The 26101-nt window shown below is 52.5% G+C and overlaps 1 pseudogene; it reads left to right on the top strand.

The window, feature by feature from the left end:
* Positions 1–26101, top strand: part of LOC140395237 (procathepsin L-like) — a 184091-nt pseudogene that overhangs the window by 144336 nt on the left and 13654 nt on the right.

Below are 26101 nucleotides of genomic sequence, written 5' to 3'. Positions count from 1 at the left end.
TCGCCCCCAAAGGTGCGGAGGATTCCGCACCTTTCGGGCGGGCCGGCGCCGGAGTGGTTCACACCACTCTTTGGCACTGGTACGGCCCGCCTGCCGGATACGGGAGAACCCCGTCACATGTTTGTAAAAACAAACTCAACTGGAGACTGGTGAATCAACAGGCATTGAAGTCCAACTCAAAATTATGCCAAACAGTGCTCCAGGATGTCTGAATGCCAGAACCATGCCATATGCCATCAGGCCAAAACTCAAAGAAGAACTAGAAAGACCAGTCCAAATAGCAGTAATTGAACTAGTTGCTACAAGTCATTGGGCAACATCAATAGTTCCTGTATGAAACCCGATGGCTTGATAAAGATATGTGGAGATTTTACGAAAACAATAAATCCGGTATTGTGTACAGATCATTATCCGCTGCCGTTAATTGAAGACGTGTTTGCTGGGCTTTCTGGAGGTCAGAAATTCAGTAAAATTGATCCATCACAGGCATATTTTCAAATGAATGTGGCTGCAAAATCACAACCGTTACTCACTATTGTGACACTCAAAGGTGGGGTGACAAGGTGGCGCAATGGTTTGCACTGCTGCCTCCGTGCTGAGGACCCGGGTTCGATCCCGGCCCTGGGTCACTGTCCATGTGGAGTTTGCACATCTTCCCCGTGTCTGCGTGGGTTTCACCCCCACAACCCAAAACGTGCAGGGTAGGTGGATTGGCCATGCTAAATTGCCCCTTAATTGGAAAAAATAATAATTGGGTACTCTAAAGTTTTTTTTTAAAGTGACACACAATGGTTTGATCCGTTGCAGGAGACTTCCATTTGGGATAATGCCTGTACCTGCTCCTTTTCAGAGATCCATTGAACAAATTCTGAGTGGGCTAAAGAATGTGCAATGCTACCTAGATGACACCCTCATCACCGGTTCAAGTGAACAAGAGCACCTGAAGAATTTGGAAGAGACACTGCAACATCAACAAAACCATAATTGCCGAGACAAAAAGGAAAAGTGTGACTTTTTCAAGACATCCATAAACTACTTGGATCACATCATTGATAAAGACGGCTTGCATTAGGAACTGAAGAAGATGACAGCAATCTTAGAAGAACCAAGCCCTCAAAATTGACATAATTGAGGTAATTTCTTCGCTTAATAAATTATTACAGTAAATTCACTCCAAATTTCGCAATAGTATTGAAGCCATTGCACACCTTGTTGTGTGGTAAATCGGTATGGCACTGGTCAGACGAATGCGAAGGTGCATTCCTTGACGTAGAAGATACCTTAAAGAAGTCAGACCTATTGGTCCACCACAATCACAAGCTAAGGTTACAACTTCCTTGCGATGCATCACCCTATGGGATTGGGGCAGATTTCTCACATATTTGCCTTCAGGAGAGTAATAATCAAAGCATTCGCTTCATGAACTCTTACTGGCTCAGATATTGATAACGCTCAGCTAGAAAAAGAAGCTTAGAGCATCATTTTCGGGCTAAGAAAGTTTCACCACTACTTTTTTTGGGCGTCGTTTTGCTTTTTTTTACAGATCACCGACCCTTGATGACAATCTTCGGGCGTTTAAAAGTATTTCTTCCTTAGCAGCTGATATGTTACAGAGATGGTCTTTGATATTATCGGCACGCACTTATGATATCCAATATCGTAAGTCGGGGCAACATGCAAATGCTGATGCTTTGTCAAGATTGCTGCAACAAATCATACAAGAACCTGAAGAAGATTTTGTCAACATCCAATATTTCTCACTCATGAATAATGTGCTTATGACTCTTCTCAAGTTCAGAGATACACAAGGACTGATCCAGTGATGTAGAAGGTGATGGACATCACTTCTGGTGGTGGGGGGGAACAGGGGGGGGGAAGGATAGGGAGAAGGCCCACAGGGGCATGGAGAGGGGGAGACAAGAAGGGTAGACAGGAAGGGGTGACAGAAACCCCCATCAGGGTCGTCACCTAGAACGTCAGAGGATTTAACAGCCCGATAAAATGTAACAGAGTCTTTGCCCATCTGAATGCCAATGTTATCTTCCACCACGAGGAAGGAGAAGGAACAACTGTGGGAAAGAAAGAGCTTGGTAGGACAGGCATGTCAATCATGTTACAGGACGAGGGCTAGGTGGGGTGGCCATACTGCTCAATAAGAGGACAGCACTCACGGCGACAAAGACGGTTACGGACCAGGAGGGCGGTATGTCATGGTTCATGGTGTCCTCAAAGGGCACCAGTGGTGCTGGTAAATGTGCATGCTCCCAACTGGGACGACGCTGACTTTATAAAGAAAACCACGGCAGAAACTCCCGACATATCATTATGGGGGGGAGACTTTAACTGCGTACAGGGCCCACGGACGGACAGATCCAGCCCCCAATCGGTGGAACAGTGAAGCATGGCAAGGGAACTAAATACCTTTCGGATCAGGTGGGCAGTGGACCCATGGAGGTTCACACACCCAAAGGGAAAGGAGCTCTTCTTCTCCCTAGTCCATAGGGTCTGGGATCGACTTCTTCCTGGTGGGAAAATTGGTGCTTCCAGGGAGAGTCGGAGCGGAATGCTCCGCAATAGTATTCTCCAACCATGCTCTTTATTACCTGGATATGAGGTTAGTGACGGGACGGGCCATGCTCAAAGCCCCTCTGGAGGCTGGGCGTGGCCCTCCTACCGACAAGGCAATCTATGAGTAGATATCACAAGCCAACGACGGTTATGTATTCTGCAACCAAAATGGGGAGGTCTCAACCTCCATGCTCTGGGAGGCATTGAAGGCGGTGATAAGAGGGGGGATTATTACGTGTAGAACACTTAAAGACAGGACAGAGAGGGCAGCAAGGCAACTCAACACCATACTCGAGGTGGATCGGCGATTCTCCATGACCCTGAGAGTGGAACTACTGGCGGAGAGGAAAAAACTACAAATGGTCTTTGACCTCCTCTCCACTGGGAAAGCAGTACTCTGCCAGACATGGAGGAACGTTTTACTAGCGTGGAGACAAGGTCAGTCGCCTACAGGCTCACCAGCTGAGGAAGCAGGCAGCCACGAGGGAAATAGCTCAAGTGAAGGATAGGAATGGCAGACTAGTCACAGCACCAGAGAAAATTAATAAAGCCTTTGTGACCTTATGCCTAAAGCTGTACACCTCCGAGCTCCCGGAGGGAGACTCGAAGATGAAGCAGTTCTTTGATGGACTGGACATGCCAATCGTAGGGGAGGAAGGGAGACAGGGCCTGGAAGCACCATTAGAGCTGGGGGAAGTCATGGGAAGCATCAACTCCATGCAGGGGGGCAAGACTCCAGCACTGGCCTCACACCTGCGGGAGATGTTCACTGACTCACGATCTAGGGGAACACTGCCACCATAAGAACATAAGACATAGGAGCAGAATTAGGCCACTCGGTGCATTGAGTCTGCTCTACCATTCAATCATGGCTGATATTTTCTCATCCCCATTCTCCTGCCTTCTCCCCATAACCCCTGATCCCCTTATTAATGAAGAACCTAATACGACACCAACGCTGACTCAGGCCTCAATATCACTGATCCCCAAGAAGGACAAAGAGCCGATAAGTGTGGGTCACACAGACCCACCTCATTTGTTAATACTGACTCCAGGATCCTGGCGAAGGCCCTGGGGAGCTGCCTACCAGAGGTAGTTGCGGAAGTTCAGATGGGCTTTGTCAAGGGCAGGCAATTAGTGAACATCAGGCGCCTGCTGAATGTGATAATGACCCCATCCGGGGAGAGAGCACCGGAGATGATCATCTCCCTGGATGCAGAAAAGGCCTTTGACAGGCGCGAATGGAAGTATCCCACAGAGGTGGTGGAACAGTTTGGGTTTGGGCCAGGCTTCGCCTCATGGGTAAAACTGTTGTATAGTGCTCCCATGGGCGAGTGTACGGCCAAACACTAACAGCTCTGAATACTTCCAGATGCACAGAGGCCCGAGGCATGGTTGCCTTTTATTTTTTTATCTGTTCATGAGACGTAGGGATTGCAGGCTGCCAGCATTTATTTCCCATCCCTAATTGCCCTTGAGGGGGTAGTTAAAGGCCAACCACATTGCTGTGGATCTGGAGACCATGCAGGCCAGACCAGGTAAGGACGGCAGATTTTCTTCCCTAAAGGCCAGATGGATTTTTACAAAACTCGACAATGGTTTCATGGTCATCATTAGACTTTTCATTCCAGATTTTCATTCAATTCAATTTCACCATTTGCAGTGGCGGGAATTGAACATGGGTTCACAGGGCATTACGCTGGGTCTCTGATTTACTAGTCTAGTGACAATACCACTCCGCCACCACCTCCCCATACACCATTATCCCTGCTATTGTTTGCCCTGGCAATTGAGCCACTGGCAATCGCTCTCAGAGCGGCAAAAGGGTGGAGAGGTATCTGAAGAGGAGACAGAGAGCATAGAGTCTCACTATGCGGATGACCTGCTCATCTACATCACAAACCCGCTGGAAGGAACAACAAAACTCCTGAAGGAGTTCAGAACCTTCTCAGGTTACAAACTTAACCTGCGTAAGGGTGAAATCTTCCCTGTAACCCCAGGTGGGAGGAGCAGAGCTGGAGGGATTGCCATTGAAACTGGCCCAGACTAAATTCTGATACCTGGGGATCCAATCGCCCATGCCTGGACACGGATCCACAAATGGAACCTGATGAGTCTGGTGGAGGAAGTTAAAAACGACTTGCTCACGCTCACCCTGTTGGGGAGAGTGCAGACGATCAAAATGGACTTGCTGCCCAGGTACATCCTCCTGTTCAGATCCCATCCAAACTTCAACACCAAGGCTTTTTTCACCGCAATTGATAAGCTGATCATGGTGTTTGTTTAGGGGGAGAATAATAATAAGAATCTTTATTAGTGTCACAAGTAGGCTTACATTAACACTGCAATGAAGTTACTGTGAAACGCCTCTGGTCGCCACAGTCCGGCGCCTGTTCGGGTACACAGAGAGAGAATTCAGAATGTCCAAATGACCTAACAGCACGTTTTTCAGGACTTGTGGGAAGAATCTGGAGCACCCGGAAGAAACCCATGCAGACATGGGGAGAACATGCAGACTCCGCACAAAGAGAACAACCCGAGGATAAGGAAGAAGGTCCAACAAAGAAGGAGAAGTAGGAGGCCCAGCCCTCCTGTACCTCCAGTTCTACCACTGGGCAGAAAGGGTATGGGGATGGGTCAAGGAATCAAGAGCAGAATGGGTCAGAATGGAGGAGAGTTCCTGCACAGGGACATCCCTTTGAGCACTGGCCGTGTCCGCGCTCCTGTCACCCCCGCCCCCCCCCCCCCCCCCCCCCCCCCCCCCCCCCCCCCACAAACGAAATACTCAAAAAGCCCAGTGGTAGTTGCCACACTTATGCTTCACAGCTCCAGGCTCCCAGGTTCGATTCCCGGCTTGGGTCACTGTCTGTGTGAAGTCTACACGTTCTCCCTGTGACTGCGTGAGTTTCCTCCGGGTGCTCCGGTTTCCTCCCACAAGTCCCAAAAGACGTGCTGTTAGGTGAATTGGACATTCTGAATTCTCCCTCTGTGTACCCGAACTAGGGGTTTTTCACAGTAACTACATTGTCGTGTTAATGTCAGCCTACTTGTGACAATAAATATTATTATTATTATAAGATGTCCACCATGGCCCCCATCTGCAAAAACCACAAATTCACCCCAGCAACAATGGACACCTCCTTCAGAAAGAGGAGACAGGATGAAGGGACACTGACGGTTAGAAACATATTCACAGAGGGCAGATTAGCAAAGCTGGGGGACCTTATGGACAAGCACCAGCTCCCGAAAGAGAACAAACTCAAATACAACCAAGTCCAAAACATAGTCTGCAAGAAATGATGACATTCCCCCAGGTACCGGGACACACACTACTGGGCGGGCTACTGACTGCGGATGAACTAGGGTAGGGGGACTGTGCGGACATGTGTGGACGACTGCTAAGGAGGTATGATCACCCCTAGATGAGACAAGAAGGAAGTGGGAGGAAGAATGAGGCAGGTAGATAGGGGGAGGACTCTGGGTCGAAGACCTGCACAGGGCAAACCTCACCTCCATGTGTGCTGGGCTGAGCCTAACGCAACTAAAGGTGGTGCACAAGGCGCACCTAATGCAGATAAGAATGAGCGGGCTCTTCCTGGAGGTGGAGGACAAGTGTGAACGGTGGCATGGAGGCGTGACCAAACACATCCATAGGTTCTGGGCCTGCCCCAGGCTTGTTTGGTAAAGGTCATCTTTCTTCGAGGCCATGTTCAGGGTTGTGGGGGTGAGGGTGGAGGCATGCCCACTGGTGGTGGTCTTCAGGGTATCAGACCAGCCAGAGCTCTTCATGGGGAGGTGGTCGACGCCTGGCCTTTGCCTCCCTGATTGCCTGCCGGAGACTCCTGCTGGGCTGGCAGTCGGTAGGACCACTCAAGACTGCATATTGGCTGCCCGACCTGGGAGAATTTCTCAGGCTAGAGAAGATAAAGTGTGCCATCAGAGGGTCTGAGGAAGGTTTACACAAAACATGGAGGCTATTCATCAACTTGCTCCAGGACCTGTTCGTAACCAGCGCCCAGTAAAGCAAGGTGGGGGGGGGGGGGGGGGGGGGGGGCGGGGGAGAGGGGGGGGGGGGAGGGAGAGACACAGGTCAGCTCACAAAATGGGGAAGAGAATGGGGGGGGTGAGTGGGTGGGGGGAGGGCAGGAAGGGAAGAGGTATAGCAGAGGGGGGGGGGGGGGGGATAAAAGCGCCAAGGGCAGAGCAAGTCGGAAAAGGGAGAACCACAAGTGGCAAAGTGCAACAAGAGCCCACCCAGTGGATGCCCCCCCCCCCCAGCACGGCTAAGCTGCAGGTGACCAGGGTGGGGGCCAGCTGTACAGCGGCAACAGCGATGGCCGACCACCAGGGGCTCTCACACAGCCTCCTTTGCTGCACGGAGGCTCACCCCCAGGGGAGCACAGACAGCTACTAGCCCCCACATGACTGGGTGGACGTACTCCGGGCCAAAGCGTGGCCCAGCCAGCGCTCAACAGCAGTTTGTCTCTTTGTGCAAGCCGCTTCTTTCTGTATCTCTCTCGATCACCTTGCAACCTCGACTTCTGAACATTATATGAATGGCCCTACGGATCGAGATGATCCACCCACTGCAGGATTCTCCAGTCCGCCAGCCGTGAGTTCCTCGGCGCGGCCTCACCGTCCGCTGGATTCTCCATTCTGGCTACCTGACTATGGGATTTCCCACTGTGGCCACCTCACACCACCGGGAATCCCACAGGCGTGAGAGCGCTACCGGCAGAATGGATAATCCTGAACCTCTGTAGAATAGTAAAAACTACAGTGGCTGTAAAATTCTTGTAAATACATGTCTTGACCCTGTCTTGTGTGAAGTATGTTATGAAATGCTAAGACCCGAACAAAAACATTTAAAAAACAGAAGGTGATGGACATGGACCAAAGAGGAACAATGACTGACGTACATTTAACCACTGTACCCCTTACATCCGTGGAAATGGCCGACACAGCCATGGCGGAGAAAACACGCAGACCACGCTGGTCCAGTGGAAGGACACATGTTCCTAGTGACTGTAGATGCACATTCTAAATGACCGGAGTAGTGATTCTAAAATCCACGACTGCAGAACAAACGTTTGAGTAGTTGGATGAAATATTTGCGAGATTTGCCGGTCCGGAGCAGGTTGTAAGTGACAATGGAACACCAGCTCATTTCTAAGGAGTTCAAAGATTACTTAAAAGGAAATGGTTTACAGCAGGGTTGCAAAGTCAGGGTCACGACTTGCAGGTGGGTCATTGGTGGGTGTCGGGAGGGTCGCGGAGCGACTGGTCCTGCCATTCCCGTGCTGATTGCAATGGCGGGAAAAGCAACCAACAGCCATTACCAGCTTTTACATCGAGAATTGCGGCCACTGTACCTTTTAAATGGAGACACATTAAGCTGTGTGGAGTGGGCCGTGTGGAGTCTTACAGCCAGAAGCAGCAGCAGAGAGCAGGTCACTCACCTGCACCCAAAATTGATGTGAAGCGCCAAAGTAGGGAGCAGAGTTGTTTCAATTTTGCAGCTGCTGGCAAGCAAGGCAAGTGAACTGTGAAGATCAATGTGGTTTTCTGAAAAGGAAGAGATGGCCAGAGACTTAATTAGGAAGTTTACCTATTGGACAGGATTGCACAATAGAATCTGCATGAGAGCTGTCAGGAGAGTCCAGGCAGGTTGGATCAATGGTAGTGTTAGAGCTCCAGGGACTCTGGTTAACGTCCCTGAGAAAAGAAACTTAACTCGGAACAAAGAAGTATAAAGATGATTTCTTGAAGTACGGTTTTGTCAATTGTGACAATTCAAACAAAGAGGCAAAGCCCATGTTTGTTATGTGCAGGGAAGTACTGCAAATGAGAGAAGTTTCAGAATTTGAAAGAGAGGTGGTGGTGAAAAATACATTTTCAGGTTGAGACTGCAGAGTCAGTTATTAAATTAGAGCTAACACCAAATTAAAACATTATGCTGCTGTAGTTGACATGTAATACCACATTAAAAACACATCAAAAGCCCATGAGATTGTCAACATTCTGGTGTAGCATTTCGCAGGAGTATCCAGTGCTGAGTAAAACAAGCATTTTGATGCTATTGTCCTTCACAATGAGCTACATCTGCGAGATTGGATGTTCTGTTTACATAAAGATGAAGACGGCACAAGGGAACTGACTGGAGTCGGCACCTGATGTGTGAATTGTCCTCTGCTCCTTTGAACCTGATTCAAGTGATATCGTGAGGACAAAGCAGGCTCCCCTTTCGCATTAAAAGGTAAGCAAACATGGCATGTGTTGCGAAGGCCGATCAGCATGTGTCACAAAGTTTTGCCGCCGTGGGTCCCGAAGGCTGACCGGTTGCCAAAAGTGAATCCCAGGAAAAAAAGTTTGAAAAACACTGGTATACAACACATCTAGTCAGCTTCCTACCAGCCTGGAAAAAATGTATTGGTTGACCAGTTTGCAGGGTCACTTAAGCATTCAATCAAGGCATCAAAGGACCAAGGTATATTGTCAAGACGAGCAAATAACGTCTTGATGTCATATTGAAACACCACACACGGAACGACACAGAGTTGACCAACAATGCTGCTTTTCAAAAGAAAGCGAAGTTTGACCTTTTGATACCACCTGGTACTTCAGCGATTGTCAAACCAAAACAACAAGCTCAGATTGCTAGGAGGGAACTAAACATAGATTATTCACTCAGGGAGAGCGAGTGCTGACAAGAAGTTAACAAGAACAATGAGAAATGGGTACCTGCTGTGATCCCAGCAAATACAAATCCATATCATACACCATACAGACCCATGAAGAAAGAATTTGGCGACATCATACTGACCAATTACTGGTTTCACAAAGTGAAATCGCTGAAACTTCCCAAGAAGCATTTCCATTGAAAAATCTAAACAGCGATACTTCATTTTTAAGGCATTTGTTTAGATAAATCAAACACAACAAAACAGAGAGCAAACAGGAATTCAAATAACAAATAAATATCTAACACTCCACCGTCTACCCTCCCTGCCGCCACCCTCCACCTCCCCACGTCCCCACCTCCTTTTTTAAACCCTCCCCCACTGCTGAGATCTTAATTATTCTCAAAGTAGTCGATGAACAGTTTCCATCTCCGAGGCAAAGCCCTCCACAGACCCTCTCAAGGCGAACTTGGTCTGAGGAATTCCGCGAGGTCAGTCAACCACACCCCCAGTTTCAGAGGCCCCAAGTGCCTCCATTCCAGCAAGATCCGTCTTCGGGTACAGCAGCGAGGCAAAGGCCAGCACATTGGCCTCTCTCGCCGCCTGGACTCCCAGGTCTTCTGACACTCCACAGATTGCTACTTCTGGACTCGGGACCACCTTCACCCTCAACACCTCAGACATAACAGGCTTAATTCTCCAATTTCCAGACTAAGTGCTGACGGCGGCGTGGGAACAGTGGTGTTTTATGCCAGAACAAACGCACAACATATGCACCAAATCCAAGACCTTTGAGGGGCTAGCAGCCACGCCGGGTAAAGCTCCCAGCTCCCACAACTAAAACGGCTGAAGAATGGCCGGGTGTGTGGCCCTACGGACGCATGGTGGCAGCCTCGCCGTGCAACATGGCGCCGGACGCGTGCGGACCCGGCCTGACAAATAATGGCCCCCATTAATCCCCCTCGCCACCCTCGGACTACCCCCCACCAGTTCCCCCAGCCCTTGCTGAAGTCCCCATGGCCAGCAGTATGGCTCCCCCCTCCCCCACTGTCTGTGGCGGCGCTGGACACAGTCTGCAACTGCCATGCAGGGTCGACGATAATAAATAGCGTAAGTATTCTGCGCCATCGGGAACTCGGCCCATCGGGGCCAAGCATCGGGGGAGGGACTTCCGATGATGCACCAACGCCATTCCAATGGCATGCGCTGCACAACGGGATGATGCCATTTTGGGGGGGGGGGGCGGAGACTCGTAAACCGGCGTCAAACCGGCACCGCCCCCAATTTAGGCGTCGGAAGCGCTTCTCCGCCCGATCGCCGATTATGATATCAGCGTCAGGCAACGACGAATCCCGCCCAACATCAGTAAACTCCCGCCAGAATTCCTCCAGCTTCAAACAGGCCCAAAACATGTGGACATGGTTCGCAGGCCCACCCGCGCACTACCCACACCTATCCTCCACCCCCTCAAAAAAACTACTTATCATGGCCACCATCATATGTGCGTTGTGTACCTTGAACTGAATCAGGCTCAGCCTCGCACATGAAGAGGATGCGTACACTCTTCTCAAAGCCTCCCCACACAGCCCATCCTCCAACTCCCTCCCCAGCTCTTCCTCCCACTTGCTCTTGTCATCTCCTATCGGGGTGCCCTCCCAGTCCATTAGTTCTTTGTAGATCTCTGACACTCTGCCGTCAGCCCCCCCTGTTTTCGACACCACCTTGTCCTACATCCCTGAGAACAGTGATATTTCTCAGCCGAGCCTGAACACAGAGACGAGTTCAGAACCTGTTTCTGACGACTTTCCAATATCTATTGAGACGGATGCTGGAGTAACTGCCCAGGAAATACCACCTACTGAATGAACAGAGGACACTTCCAAGGTCTCGCGTAGCCAAGTTCCAGAATGTCGAGTACAACCCAAAAGGAATAGACATCCGCCTGAGAGACTGTCTTATTAAGTTGTACACATTGTTAAGAGATAATACATAAGTTAGCCTATTGTAATAATTTTCAGAAAGTTGTCGTCATACAAAAGAAGTAAAGAGGGAGGGGTGTTATGTATCAGAGAATACATTCCTGCTGGTGAAACATCACAAGATCTGTCGTGACATCAGCAGAGTTTTTTGCGCTGGCTTCAGTTCTCCATCCTAACCGTCTTTGAGCAACATCTCCTAACAAACCTCGCATCGTGTTTGTAAAAGATCATTGTGGCACTCAGAGATATACCACCTTTTAATGAATTTCTGACATTCCTTTCCTCGTTTTCACTTTCTCTTCATCTCTGTGTTTCCAAATGGGACTTTAAACGGCTATATTAATGTCTTGTTTCACTAGTCACAAGACTAGTGGTGACTTAACCATGTGGTGCCTCTGTTCATGATCAGCCACAGACAGACAGATGTCCGCTCCATCCATTCATTCCCCACTGTCTGGGAAAATTCTTTGCTTAAAATGTAACCGTGAGAAAAATCGACTTCAACTCTGCCCAGTTAGTGTAGAGAAGATACAGGGCTGGTTACGCTTTGGAATCGATGACTCAGATTTTCACTGGTGTACAGAGAGGGGAGTATTCCAAGCTCTGCAAAGCCAATCTTTACAAATAGCAGGTCTGCAGTTCCAATTTTTGTTCCGGGATTTGAGATCAGGCCCACTTCCCTGGAACAGGTGCAGAGGTTGCCGGGTGTGGAGGGAGGCAGGGTGGAAGGCCCACCTCTCTACTCTGGCACATTGTTTATTTTATTTTAAAATATAATTAAAACAAAACAGAGTTTTCCAGCTCTCACGCATCCCCTCGCATTCCCCAATCCCCATCCATGTGTCAATTCATGCTTGTGGTGAATGTATTGCATTAACCATTCACCATGTATGTCACTGTTTCTCGCTGTTGCCCATGTGGGTTCCACCTATGGACCATTGTACAATATTACCTGGAATGTATCATGTTGGTGCCCTTGTGGGCTCCGCCCCTGGCTCCACCCCTTGAGGGGAGGTATAAAGAGCAGTAGCCCTGTAGGCAACTCTCACTAGCAGAGTAGTCGCAGGCAGACACTGTTCAAGTCGATTAAAGACACAGTTTACATCTACTCTCTGTTTCGCGTGAATTGATGGTCGCATCAATTTAATCGACTGCAACACCACAATGGAATCGGCCCTCAAACCTGACCGACTGGAACTCGACCCACAAGCCGCGGAGGCAAAAGGGATTTTTTTTCGCACTGGCTCCGCTGTTTCGAGGCCTACCTCGCCGCCTCCTCCTCGCCTTCCGTCTCCGACGATCAGAAGCTGAGCCTCCTCCACGCCCGAGTGAGCCATCGTAACTCTGTACAACTCGAGGAAGCCTCCACCTACGCAGACGCCCTCACGGTGCTGAAGCGTCTATACAGAAGGCCGGTGAACGAGGTGTACGCACGGCATCTCCTCACTAATCGCCGCCAACGCCCCGGGGAATCGCTGGAGGAGTTCCTACGCAAACTCAAAGTCCTTGAGCGAAGTTGCAACTACCAGGCCGTTACGGCCACTCAACATATGGACGTCGCCGTCCGGGACGCCTACGTGGCTAGAGTCAGGTCCAACTACGTGAGACAGCACCTCCTCGAGAAAGGTGCCCTAGACCTGGAAGAGACAGTAAAGCTAGTCTCCTCCCTAGCAGTAGTGTTCCAAAGCCTCAACGCGTTCCCGTCAGATCACGCGACCCCCTCGTAGACCCCCGACCAGAGAGTACCCCAGGCCTGTGCCGCGCCACTGCCCGCCCAACACGGGGGGCTACCCTGCTATTTCTGCGGCCAGCATCAGTGCCCCAGGCAGCGATGCCCGGCCCGGAATGCGAACTGCAGCGACTGCGGTAAAAAGGGACATTTCCCTAAGGTTTGCCTGGCCAGGTCCAAATCCTCAAAATCACAAGCCCGACTCTCAGACTCACAGGCCCGCAGACCCCGCAGTGTGGCAGCGTGTCTGCCGGCTCCGCCCCCCCCCCCGGATGCGTCATCGGCCTCGTGTTGTCCGTGGGGGCAGCCATCTTCTAGCCCGCACAACGTGTGCGACTCACGGGGGCCGCCATCTTGGCCACCCTCACCCACGCGGCCCGCCACGTGCGACTCATAGGGGCCGCCACCATGGACGCCATCTTCCTCATCGCCCGACACGTGCGACTGACGGGGGCCACCATCTTGGCCGCCATATGCAACACTGCCCGACACGTGCGACCGACGGGGGCAGCCATCTTGGGACCATCCCAGCACCTCTGACCACGCCGGCTACCCGCAACTCAGCGCGGTCACCCTTGACCAGTCGCGACCCAAACACCTCCGGAGCTCCATGATGACCGTCCGGTAAATGGACATGAAACGCCTTCCCAGTTCGACTCAGGGAGCACGGAGAGTTTCATTCATCCCGACATGGTAAGGCGCTGCTCGCTCCCAATCTTCCCTGCACATCAAACCATCTCCCTCGCTTCTGGGTCACACTCGGTGCAGATCCGGGGGTTCACTACCGCAACCCTCGCAATATAGGGCGCCGAGTACGCTGATTTTAAGTTATATGTACTCTCCGACCTCTGCTCTCCTCTCCTGTTGGGACTGGACTTCCAATGTAATCTCAGGAGCCTAACTCTGAAGTTCGGCGGGCCCCTACCCCCACTCACTGTATGCAGCCTCGCGATCCTAAAGGTCGACCCTCCCCCACTCTTCGCAAATCTCAACGCCGACTGTAAGCCAGTCGCCACCAGAAGCAGGTGGTACAGCATCCAGGACAGGACTTTTATCAGGTTCGAGTTCCAGCGACTCTTGTGGGAGGGGATCATCGAGGCCAGCAATAGCCCCTGGAGAGCTCAGATGGTGGTCGTCAGGATCGGGGGAAAGATCCGGATGGTTGTAGACTACAGCCAAGCCATAAACCGCTACACGCACCTCAATGCGTATCCCCTTCCCCGGATCGCAGACATGGTTAACCAGATCGCACACTGCCGGGTGTTCTCCACGGTGGATCTGAAGTCTGCCTACCACCAGCTCCCAATCCGCCCGGACGACTGCCACTACACAGCCTTTGAGGCAGACGGCCGTCACTTCCACTTTCTCCGGGTCCCATTCGGCATCACAAACGGGGTCTCGGTCTTCCAAAGAACGATGGACCGAATGGTGGACCAGTAGGGGCTGCGGGTCACATTTCCGTACTTGGACAACGTCACCATCTGCGGCCATGATCAGCAGGATCACGACGCCAACCTCCAGAGATTTCTCCAAACCGCCCAAACCCTTAGCCTCACTTATAACAAGGAGAAATGCATTTTCCACACAACCAGACTAGCCTCCTCGGCTACATCGTGGAAAACAGAGTTCTTGGACCTGACCCCGACCGAATGCGCCCCCTCCTGCAACTCCCCCTTCCCCATTGCCCCATGGCCCTGAAAAGGTGCCTCGGGTTCTTTTCCTATTACGTCCAGTGGGTCCCCAACTATGTGGACAAAGCCCGCCCACTAATCAAGGCCACCATCTTCCCACTGGCGGCTGAGGCCCGCCAGGCCTTCAGCTGCATCAAGGCGGATATTGCGCGCGCGGTGGATGAGTCCATCCCTTCCAGGTGGAGAGCGATGCGTCAGAGGTCGCCCTTGCCACCACCCTTAACCAGGCAGGCAGGCCAGTAGCATTTTTTTCATGTATCCTCAATGCCTCCGAAATTCAACACTCCTCGGTCAAAAAAGAAGCCCAAGCCATCGTGGAAGCTGTGCAGCACTGGAGGCACTACCTCGCTGGTAGGAGGTTTACCCTCGTCACCGACCAACGATCGGTAGCCTTCATGTTTGATAATACGCTGCGGGGAAAGATCAAGAATGATAAGATCTTGAGGTGGAGGATCGAACTCTCCACCTATAATTACGATATAGTATATCGTCCTGGGAAGCTCAACGAGCCCCCAGATGCTCTGTCCCGCGGCACATGCGCCAGCGCGCAAGATGACAGACTCCGGGTTATCCACATTGACCTCTGCCACCCGGGGGGTCACCTGGCTTCTCCACTACATCAAGGCCCGCAACCTGCCCTACTCCACTGAGGAGGTCAGAGTCATGACCAGGGATTGCCCAATCTGCGCTGAGTGGAAGCCACACTTCTATCGACCGGATAAGGCTCACCTGGTAAAGGCACCCCGGCCCTTTGAGCGCCTCAGTATTGATTTCAAAGGGCCCGTCCCTTCTACCAACCGCAACACGTATTTCCTCAACGTCGTTGACGAGTTCTCCTGCTTCCCCTTTGCAATCCCTTGCCCCGATATGACCGCGGCCACCGTCATTAAAGCCCTACATAGTGTCTTCACCCTGTTTGGTTTCCCCACGTACGTTCACAGTGACCGGGTCTCGTCGTTCATGAGCGCCGAACTGCGTCAGTACCTGCTCGGTAAGGGCATCGCCTCGAGCAGGACTACCAGTTATAACCCCCGGGAAAACAGGCAGGTGGAGAGGGAGAACGCGACGGTCTGGAAGGCCGTCCTCCTGGCCCTACAGTGTAGGAATCTCCCAGTTTCCCACTGGCAGGAGGCCCTCCCCGACACGTTCCACTCTATTAGGTCCCTCCTTTGCACAGCCACAAACGAGACCCCCAATGACCGCCTGTTTGTTTCCCCCAGGAAATTCACCTCCAGGGTCTCGCTCCCGTCTTGGCTGAAGACACCAGGGCTGCATCCCTTCGAGGTGTTGTCACTTGCAGCCATTATCTGCTTGAAATGAAATGAAATGAATGAAAATCGCTTATTGTCACAAGTAAGCTTCAATGAAGTTACTGTGAAAAGCCCCTAGTAGCCACATTCCGGCGCCTGTCCGGGGAGGCTGTTACGGGAATTGAACCATGCTGCTGGCCTGCCTTGGTCTGCTTTAAAAGCCAGCGATTTAGCCCAGTGAGCTAAACCAGCCCCTGAGAGTGACTCCCCGAGAATACTTGGACTTTCTTCTTCTTCCTACTCCTCCAGATAGGCACCCACCTCCTAACCTTATCTCTCCATGGCTGGGGAGTGACCATCTCCTGGAACACAGGAAACTCCCGTCCTCCCTGATGTTGAGCTTCCCCTCCAGCTCGGCAACCCTGAGCTCCAGCTGAAACAGCTGGAAACACTTCCTCCACACGTGGATTGAAACCTGGGTCACAAGCAGCGGGCTGACTTACTTTGCCCATGATTCCATTCTTAACTTTTCTTATCAAATTTTCCCTCCCAACCCTGTCACTCAGGCATTCACTGATCCCAAGTGACTGCGAGAAATTTCATGAAGAAGGTGCACTAACATCCTTGGTGCAAAATCTGTACTCCCCCTGACAAGAAATGGAAAGATTTTAATTTTATATCAGGATGTTTTTAATGTAATATTATTTCTGTCAATACCAGGGACGATGTGGTTCTTGCTGGGCTTTCAGTGCGACCGGTGCCATCGAAGGGCAGTTGTTTCACGCCACTGAAATACTGATTCCTCTGAGTGAACCTGGTTGATTGTACCGGACCATATGGTAACCATGGATGTAGTGGTGGATGGATGTCAAGGGCCTTTGCGTATGTGATCAGAAATAAAGGCATCAACTCTGCAAAAGATTATCCATATACTGCTCAGGTAAATCTCTTTTAAATGTGGTTTCTAATTCACCAGGTACAATATGTTTAGAATGTTCATGGTATTAGACTGCAGAGCCCAGTCCAATAGAATGGAAGCTGACATCCAGCTGTCGATAAATTCTTCCCTGAGAATCTGCTCCCGCTTTCCACCAATGTCACCGTCTAACCAGCGTGGGGGAGGGGGAGAGAATATCACCTTTCAGGATCGGGCTAGCTTTCCCTCTCATTGCAATGATCTCTCAAATCTCCACCCAACACCTCCTGCTCTCCTGCAGTTTTAATGAGGAGTTCAGAGTGTTAAAGTTCATTCATATTGCTGCTCCCCATTCTGTGAGGCAGAATGTTGATGTGACAGGCGGCTGGCAGTGCTATCTGGGCTAGGATACCTAGGTGGCATTAGCAGTGCTAGGGCACCATCTGTCCAAAGGGCATGCAGCTGGTGGCCTGTGATCCCCTGGGAGACCCTCATGGGTGCCATTCCGTCTGGTCCCCATTTGTGGTGCTCGCCCAAGATCTCTGAGGCGAGCAGTTGAATCCCAAAGCCCCAGGTACCTTGCAAATCTGCACATCAGAGTGAGGCTTACTGTTTCGCTCTAATATGTCGATTTGCCAAAAAAGGATCTCGCCCATTGTTGGCAGGATTTACATCACAACGTCTCGCGAGATCGTGACGAGCTTGGTAGATCCCGGAAGCGGGGTCTCCCGGCTTTCATCGGCCACACTGCACCGCAATGAGTTGCTTTTTTGGGTGCAGCATGGCCATTGGATCGTGGCCAAAGCCAAATATTAGATCAGATGATCAAAAGTTGTATCAAGGAAGTAGTTTTAGTGTTTTAAGGGAGGTAAACAAGGTGGAAAGGCGGAGAGGTACAGGGAAGGAATTCCAGAACGAGGGACCAGTGGCAGATTTACAGATAGTTTGGCCCTGTGCTGGGCTTCATTGTTGGGACCCCCCTCCCCCAGCACCCCCTCAGGACCCCCTTCCCAGACACAACCTAACTCTATGGGCATTGGTTATTTCACTATCATGCACACTATGATATAATCTTGGTTTCTGATGCACTATCAATTACCACAAAGACGAGAGTAGTGGAATAATCTAGGCTTTATTGAGCAAAGGTGTTGAGCCTCCTGTAGCTGGAACCAGAATGGCTGCAGCACCGGTGAGCACACACATTTATACACCGCCTACTGGGCGGAGCCAGCAGGCAGGGATTTACCCAGGTACCTCTAGTATACGTGTCTGACCGTAATACATATAATACAGCTAGTGGTGACTACCACATTCACCCCCTGTTAAAGAAAAGTCCGGCGGGGGATGGTTGAAAACAAATTTACAAGTTCAGTCTGTCGGGGGCCTTGATCCTCCTCTGTGATCACCTCAGTCCTGGTGGTGATATGGGCGCCGACTTGGTCACCTGTGACTCCGGGAGTGTGTCCTCGTCTTCGTCACCTCTGAGTGGAACCAGTGGGAGGACGGATCCTCCTGGGGTGGGGGCCGTGGGTGGTCATCCAGTGGGTGCCAGGTCCCAGAGGGAGACTGTGTCCTGGCGCCCGTCGGGGTGTGCCACGTAGGCGTACTGCGGTTCGCGTGTAGGAGGTAGACCCTTTCGTCCAAAGGGTCCGACTTATGGGTCCGCACATGCTTGCGAAGGAGGACAGGTCCAGGAACTGCCAGCCATGTTTGGAGGGAGACCCCGGAGGTGGACTTCCTGGGGAAGGCAAACACACATTCATTGGGGTTTTGTTCGTCGCGGAGCAGAGGAGCGATCGGATGGAGTGGAGCACGTCGGGGAGGGCCTCTTGCCAGCGGGAGGCCGGGAGATTTTTAGACCGCAGGGCCAGCAGGACGGCCTACCAGACCATCCCGGTCTCCCTCTCCACCTGCCCATTTCCCCGGGGGTTGTAGCTGCTCGTCCTGCTCGAAGCAATGCCCTTGCTGAGCAGAAACTGACGCAGCTCATCACTCATAAAGGAGGATCCCCGGTCGCTGTGGAAGTAGGTGGGGAAACCGAACACTGAGGAGGGCTTTAATGACCGTGGCAGAAGTCATATTGGGGCATGGGATAGTGAAAGGGAACCGGGAGTACTCATCGACCACGTTCAGAAAGTACGTGTTGCGGTCGGGGGAGGGGAGGGGCCCTTTGAAGTCCATGCTGAGGCGCTCAAAGTGGGGGAGGTCTTCACCAGGTGCGCTCGATCTGGCCGGTAGAAGTGCGGATTGCACTCTGCGCAGACCTGGCAGTCTCTGGTGACAGCCCTGACCTCCTCAATGGAGTAGGGCACGTTGCGGGCCTTGATGAAATGAAAGAACCGGGTGATCCCCAGGTGGCAGAGGCCATCGTGTAGGGCCCGGAGTCGGTCCATTTGTGCGCTGGCACATGTACCGCGGGATAGGGCGTCAGGGGGCTGGTTGAGCTTCCCGGGGCAATACAAAATCTCGTAATTATAGGTGGAGAGCTTGATCCTCCACCTCAAGATCTTATCGTTTTTGATCTTGCCCCGCTGTGTATTATTGAACATGAAGGCAACCGACCATTGGTCAGTGAGGAGAGTGAATCTCCTGCTGGCCAGGTAATGCCTCCAATGCCGCACAGCTTCCACAATGACTTGGGCCTCCTTTTCAACAGAGGAGTGCCGAATTTCGGAGGCATGGAGGGTGCAGGAAAAGAAGGTCACGTGCCTGCCCGCCTGGTTGAGGGTGGCGGCCAGAACTACGTCCGATGCATCGCTCTCGACCTGAAAGGGGAGGGTCTCGTCGACCGCGTGCATCGTGGCCTTGGCGATGTCTGCCTTGATGCGGTTGAAGGCCTGGCGGGCCTCAGCCGTCAGGGGAAAAACTGTGGACTGAATGAGTGGGCGGGCCTTGTCCGCATAGTTAGGGACCCACTGGGCATAGTATGAGAAAAACCCCAGGCATCGTTTCAGGGCCCTGGGGCAGTGGGGGGAGGGAGTTCCAGGAGGGGGCGCATGCAGTCAGGGTCGGGCCCTAGAACTCCATTTTCCACGACATAGCCAAGGATGGCTAAGCGGTTGGTGCGGAACACACATTTCTCCTTATTGTACGTGAGATAAAGGAGTTTGGCGGCCTGGAGAAATTTTAGGAGGTTATCGTCGTGGTCCTTCTGATCGTAAAAGCAGATGGTGACGTTGTCTAGGTACAGGAAGGAGGCCCGCAGTCCGTACCGCTCCACCATTCGGTCCATCTCACGTTGGAAGACCGAGACCACATTAGTGACGCCGAAGGGAACCCTAAGGAAGTGATAGAGGCGGCCATCTGCTTGGAACACAGTGTATTGGCGGTCCTCCGGGCGGATGGGGAGCTTGTGGTAGGCGGACTTCAGGCCCACTGTGGAAAAGACCTGATACTGCGCAATCTGATTGACCATGTCAGATATGCGTGGGAGGGGGTACGCGCCGAGCTGCGTGTACCGATTAATGGTCTGACTGTAGTCAATGACCATCCTGTGTTTCCCCGCAGTCTTAACTACTACCACTTAGGCTCTCCAGGGGCTATTGCTGGCCTCAATGATGCCTTCCCGCAGAAGCCGTTGAACCTCCGACCTGATGAAGGTCCTGTCCTGGGCACTGTACCGTCTGCTCCTGGTGGCGACGGGTTTGCAATCCGGGGTGAGGTTCACAAACAAGGAAGGCGGATCGACCTTAAGGGTCATGAGGCTGCCTGCGGTGAGGGGGGATAGGGGTCCGCCGAACTTTAAGGATAAGCTTTGGATGTGGCAGTGGAAGTCCAGGCCGAGTAACAGGGCAGCGCAGAGGTGGGGGAGGATGTAGAGCCGGAAGTTGCTAAACTGTACACCTTGGACGGTGAGGATCATGATGCAGCACCCCCGGATTTCTATGGAATGGGATCCGGAGGCCAGGGAGATTTTCTGGGTAACGGGGTGTACCGCGAGGGAGCAGCGCCTTACCGTCATGGGGTGGATGAAGCTCTCCGTGCTCCCGGAGACAAAAAGGCAGGAAGTCTTGTGCCCATCGATTTTCACCGTTGTCGTTGCGGTCGCGAGGTTGCGTGGCCGTTCTGGTCCAGGGTGATCGAGGCGATCCGCGGCAGACGTTGGAAGTCCCAGGCTGGGCAGCGGTGGTGGGGGTAGCGGCAGGCGATGAACGGCCAGACGAGCTTCTAGACGAGCAGTGGCCCTGAGGTGCCGTCCAAAATGGCGGCGAAGATGGCGGCACCCACGGGCCGCACGTGGCCTGCGAGGAGGAAAATGGCGGCGCCCCTGGGTCGCACGTGGGGGGTGTAAGGACACTGGGCCTAGAAACAGCGGCGACCCACCGGGCGTGGCAAACAGAAGCGAAGTGTCCCTACTTTCCACATCCGTTGCAGGTTGCGCTCCGCGCCGGGCAGCGCTGCCAGGGGGTGTTTGTTCTGCCCGCAATAATAGCATTTGGGCCCCCCGGAGTTGGCTGGCTGGCGCGCGGCGCAGGCTTGCGGTGAGCTGGAGTTGGCAACTGGTGGGACCCACGACGCCCATGAGGGTGCCGTACGGTCAGGGGCGTATGACTGGACATTACGGGAGGCCACTGTTAACGAGTTCGCGAACTGCCTGGTTCCCGCAAGATCAAGCGTACCCGCTTCCAGTAGGCGCTGGCGGACGTACGCAGACCTCTTGCCCGTAACGAAGGAGTCTCGGATTAAAAGTTCTATGTGCTGTACTGTCGAAACTGCCTGGCAGTCACAGTTCCTCCCCAGGATGTGCAGGGCATGCCAGACCTAGGGACTCACCAGGCAGTTGCTGTCTCGTGGACAGGAGGTGCCTGGCTTATAGTTGATTGACCTGGCCGAACATAATGTCCCTTCAGGAGCTCCATTGCTTTGGAGTAAGTGGGTGCATCCCGGATGAGAGGAAAAATGCCACGGCTCACCCGTGAATAAAGGACTTGGAGCTTCTGCGCATCCGAGGGTTCCTCAGTGGGTGCTCGGAGGTAGCTTTCGAAGCAGGCTAGCCAGTGGTCAAATGCGGAAGTAGCGTTGGCTGCTTGAGGGCTCAGCTGCAGGCGATCAGGCTTGATGCGAAGATCCATCGTTTTAAAAATCTTTGCTCAATAATTTGATGCACTATCAATTACTACAAAGACGAGAGTAGTGGAATAATCGAGGCTTTATTGAGCAAAGATGTTGTGACTCCTGTAGCTGGAACCAGAATGGCTGCAGCACCGGTGAGCACACACATTTATACACCGCCTACTGGGCGGAGCCAGCAGGCAGGGATTTACCCAGGTACCTCTAGTATATGTGTCTTACCGTAATACATATAATACAGCTAGTGGTGACTACCACAGTTTCTCAAGCACAGTATTGATTCTTCACTGATTTTACAATCCTGAACTCTTCAGGCATTCTCATAGGGCAAACATCGGCAATAAGATTTTTAAAATATGTATATTCAAAAAAAAACTTTACTCCCTGGAGCACCCCTTTTCTAGCCACTGGGGTAATGTTTCTTTCTGAATTAAATGATAATCTAAGCATGTTATACATATCTCACAGCCGGGAGCGCCTGGTTGCGGTTTGTCTGTTAAAAGCTGCAAGAGTAAACAGAAGAATAAACAGAAGCACTTCAAGCTGCGGCTCCTCTGAGCTGGGGCAGCTCCACCAGGGGGATCACTCTGCTCCTCCTGAGATTGCTGCCGCTGCTCTAGTTAGACAAGCTGCCTGTTGCTCAATGTTCCGGCACATGGAATCGTTGTCCTCTCCACGCTCGGGATGTTGTGCCTGTTTGTACGTGTGTCCACGTGCAGGAAGCTCCACATAGGGGATGCGCCCACAGCGAAGCTAACTCTTGTTTAACCAAAGCAGCGTTGAGCAGCGAGTAAATGCAGAGTTGGCGGAGAGAACGAGTGAGTCCAGATGCCCGATACAAAAGGCAAAATGCATCCTAACCATCCTGTGCTCGGAATTGCAGACCCGGCTGATAAGGGTGCTATTTATTTCCTGATATTTGGTTTGGGGAGTGTGGTAGTCAGTATTAGGGGTATTACGGTACTCTGAATAATGCTGTAATGCGAGACCACCACCCCCGCCGGTCCACCTGATTTCGAGGCCGCAATGACCCTGATGAAAGGACACTATATTCGCCCAGTAAACCAGGTCTACGCCCGACATCTGCTAGCGATGAGGCGACAAATCCCCGGGAAGTCACTGGAAGAGCTCTACTGTGCACTCCTGGTGTTAGGGAGGAACTGTGACTGACCGCAAGTTTCGGCCAGCGACCACACAGAACCTTTGATCCGGGACGCATTAGTTGCAGGTACGCTGTCCTCCCAAATCCGCCAGCGATTTCTGGAGAAAGAGACACTAGGCCTCAAGGAAGCATGGGCCCTTGCTAGCTCCCTGGATGTGGCCTCCCGAAACGCCCGCACTTACATCCCTGACAGCGTGGCAGCCCCTTGGGCAGCGTGGAACCCCCCCGCGGCCGACTCCGAGGCATCCCCTATTCCCCCACAAGCTTGTGCTGCGAGATTGCCAAGCAACCCCGAGGGGCCCCGCTGCTATTTTTGCAGGCAAGCCAAGCACCCCCAGCAGCGCTGCCCGGCCCACTCATACATCTGCAAAGGGTGCGGCAAAAAGGGCCATTTTGTGGCAGTATGCCAGGCCCGGGCGGTCGCCACGGTCTCCGGGGGCGAACCGGGACCGCCACCACAATTCTCTCCACGAGCCACGAGCGGGCGCCGCCATCTTCCTTCTCCAGAGCCACGTGCGGCCTCCGGGCGCCGCCACCTTGTTCCCCGGGGACCACGTGTGATGGATGGGCGCCGCCATCTTGTACACCTCCAGCCATGTGCGACCAGTGGCGGCGCCGTCTTGGCTGGACTCTCAGGACCCCGACTCAGATGAGAACACACCGCCCGAGGAAAACATCCAAATTTTGCGACATCTTGCATCGGTGACCCTGGACCAGTCTCGGCATCGAACACTCTCGACTGCGACGCCGACCGTGCTCATCAACGGGCATAAAATAACCTGCCTGTTCGACTCTGGGAGCACAGAGAGCTTCATACACCCCAATACGGTAAGGCACTGTTCACTGTTCTCCTCCCATCCATCCAGTTAACCAAAAAATCTCCCTGACCTCTGGGTCTCACTCGGTAGAGATCAAAGGGTTCTGCATAGCGAACCTCACAGTCCAGGGAAGGGAATTTAAAAATTACCGGCTCTACGTCCTTCCTGTCCTCTGCGCTGCCACACTCTTACCGTTAGACTTCCAATGTAATCTCCAGAGCTTAACTTTTAAATTCGGCGGCCCTACACCCCCCCTCACTGTCTGCAGCCTCGTGACTCTCAAAGTCGATCCGCCTTCCATGTTTGCAAAACTCATCCCGGATTGCAAACCCGTCGCCACCAGGAGCAGACGGTACAGTGCCCAGGACCGGACCTTCATTAGGTCGGAAGTCCAGCGGTTACTGAAGGAAGGTATTATTGAGGCCAGCAACAGTCCCTGGAGAGCTCAAGTAGTGGTTGTAAAAACTGGGGAGAAGCATAGGATGGTCATCAATTATAGTCAGACCATCAACAGGTATACGCAGCTCGATGCGTACCCTCTCCCCCACATATCTGATCTGGTCAATCAGATTGCACAATACAAGGTCTTTTCCACGGTGGATCTAAAATCCACCTACCACCAGCTCACCATCCGCCCTAGCGACCGCAAATACACTGTATTCGAAGCAGATGGGCGGTTCTACCACTTTCTAAGGGTTCCATTCAGTGTCACAAATGGAGTCTTCCAACGGGAGATGGACCGAATGGTTGACCGGTATGGTTTGCGGGCCACATTTCCGTACCTCGATAACGTCACCATCTGCGGCCACGACCAGCAGGACCACGACACCAACCTCCGAAAATTTCTCCATACCGCAAAAATCCTTAATCTAACATATAACAAGGACAAATGCGTGTTCAGCACCGACCGTCTAGCCATCCTCAGCTACATAGTGCATGATGGAGTTATTGGCCCAGATCCCGAACGCATGCGCCTCCTCATGGAGTTCCCCCTCCCCCATTCCTCCAAGGCCCTGAAACGCTGCCTGGGATTTGTTCTGTATTATGCCCAGTGGGTCCCCAACTATGCGGACAAGGCCCGCCCACTAATTCAATCCACAGTTTTTCCCCTGTCGGCAGAGGCTCGCCAGGCCTTCAGCTGCATCAAAGCGGATATCGCAAAGGCCACGGTGCACGCAATCGACGAATCCCTCCCCATCCAAGCCGAGAGCGACGCGTCCGACGTAGCTCTGGTGGCCACCCTCAACCAAACGGGCAGACCCATGGCCTTCTTCTCACGCACCCTCCATGCTTCAGAAATCCACCATTCCTCAGTTGAAAAGGAGGCCCAGACAATAGTAGAAGCTGTGCGGCACTGGAGGCATTGCCTGGCCGGCAGGAGATTCACACTCCTCACTGACCAACCGTCAGTTGCTTTCATGTTCGATAATGCACAGCGGGGCAAGATAAAGAACGACAAGATCTTACGGTGGAGGATCGAGCTCTCCACCTACAACTATGAGATCTTGTATCATCCCGGGAAGCTAAACGAGCCTCCTGATGCCCTATCCCGCGGTACATGTGCCAACGCACAAGTGGACCGCCTCCGGGCCCTCCACGAGTACCTCTGCCACCCGGGGGGTCACTCGATTCTTCCATTTCATTAAGACCCGCAACCTGCCCTACTCCATCGAAGAGGTCAGGACCGCCACCAGGAACTGCCAAATCTGCGCGAAGTGCCAGCCGCACTTCTACCGCCCAGAGAAAGCGCACCTGATAAAGGCTTCCCGTCCCTTTGAACGACTCAGTATGGACTTCAAAGGGCCTCTCCCTTCCACTGACTGCAACACGTACTTCCTGAACGTGATTGATGAGTACTCCCAGTTCCCATTCGCCATCCCCTGCCCCGACATGACCCCAGCCACCGTCATAAAAGCCCTCCACAGTATCTTCACGCTGTTTGGGTTCCCCGCGTACATACACAGCGATAGGGGGTCCTCCTTCATGAGCAATGAACTGCGTCAATTCCTGCTTAGCAAGGGCATTGCCTCGAGCAGGACGACCAGTTACAACCCCCTGGGAAATGGGCAGGTGGAGAGGGAGAACGGAACGATCTGGAAGACCGTCCTACTGTCCATACGGTCCAGGAATCTCCCAGTCTCCCGCTGGCAGGAGGTCCTCCCGGATGCTCTCCACACCATCCGATCACTGTTGTGTACCACGACCAATCAAACACCTCACGAACGTCTCCTTGTCTTC

This window comes from Scyliorhinus torazame, chromosome 18, assembly GCF_047496885.1.
Source record: "Scyliorhinus torazame isolate Kashiwa2021f chromosome 18, sScyTor2.1, whole genome shotgun sequence".
Taxonomy (NCBI): Eukaryota; Metazoa; Chordata; class Chondrichthyes; order Carcharhiniformes; family Scyliorhinidae; genus Scyliorhinus; species Scyliorhinus torazame.
The sequence above is the reverse complement of the archived record's forward strand: the minus strand, read 5'-3'. Positions and strand labels throughout refer to the sequence as shown.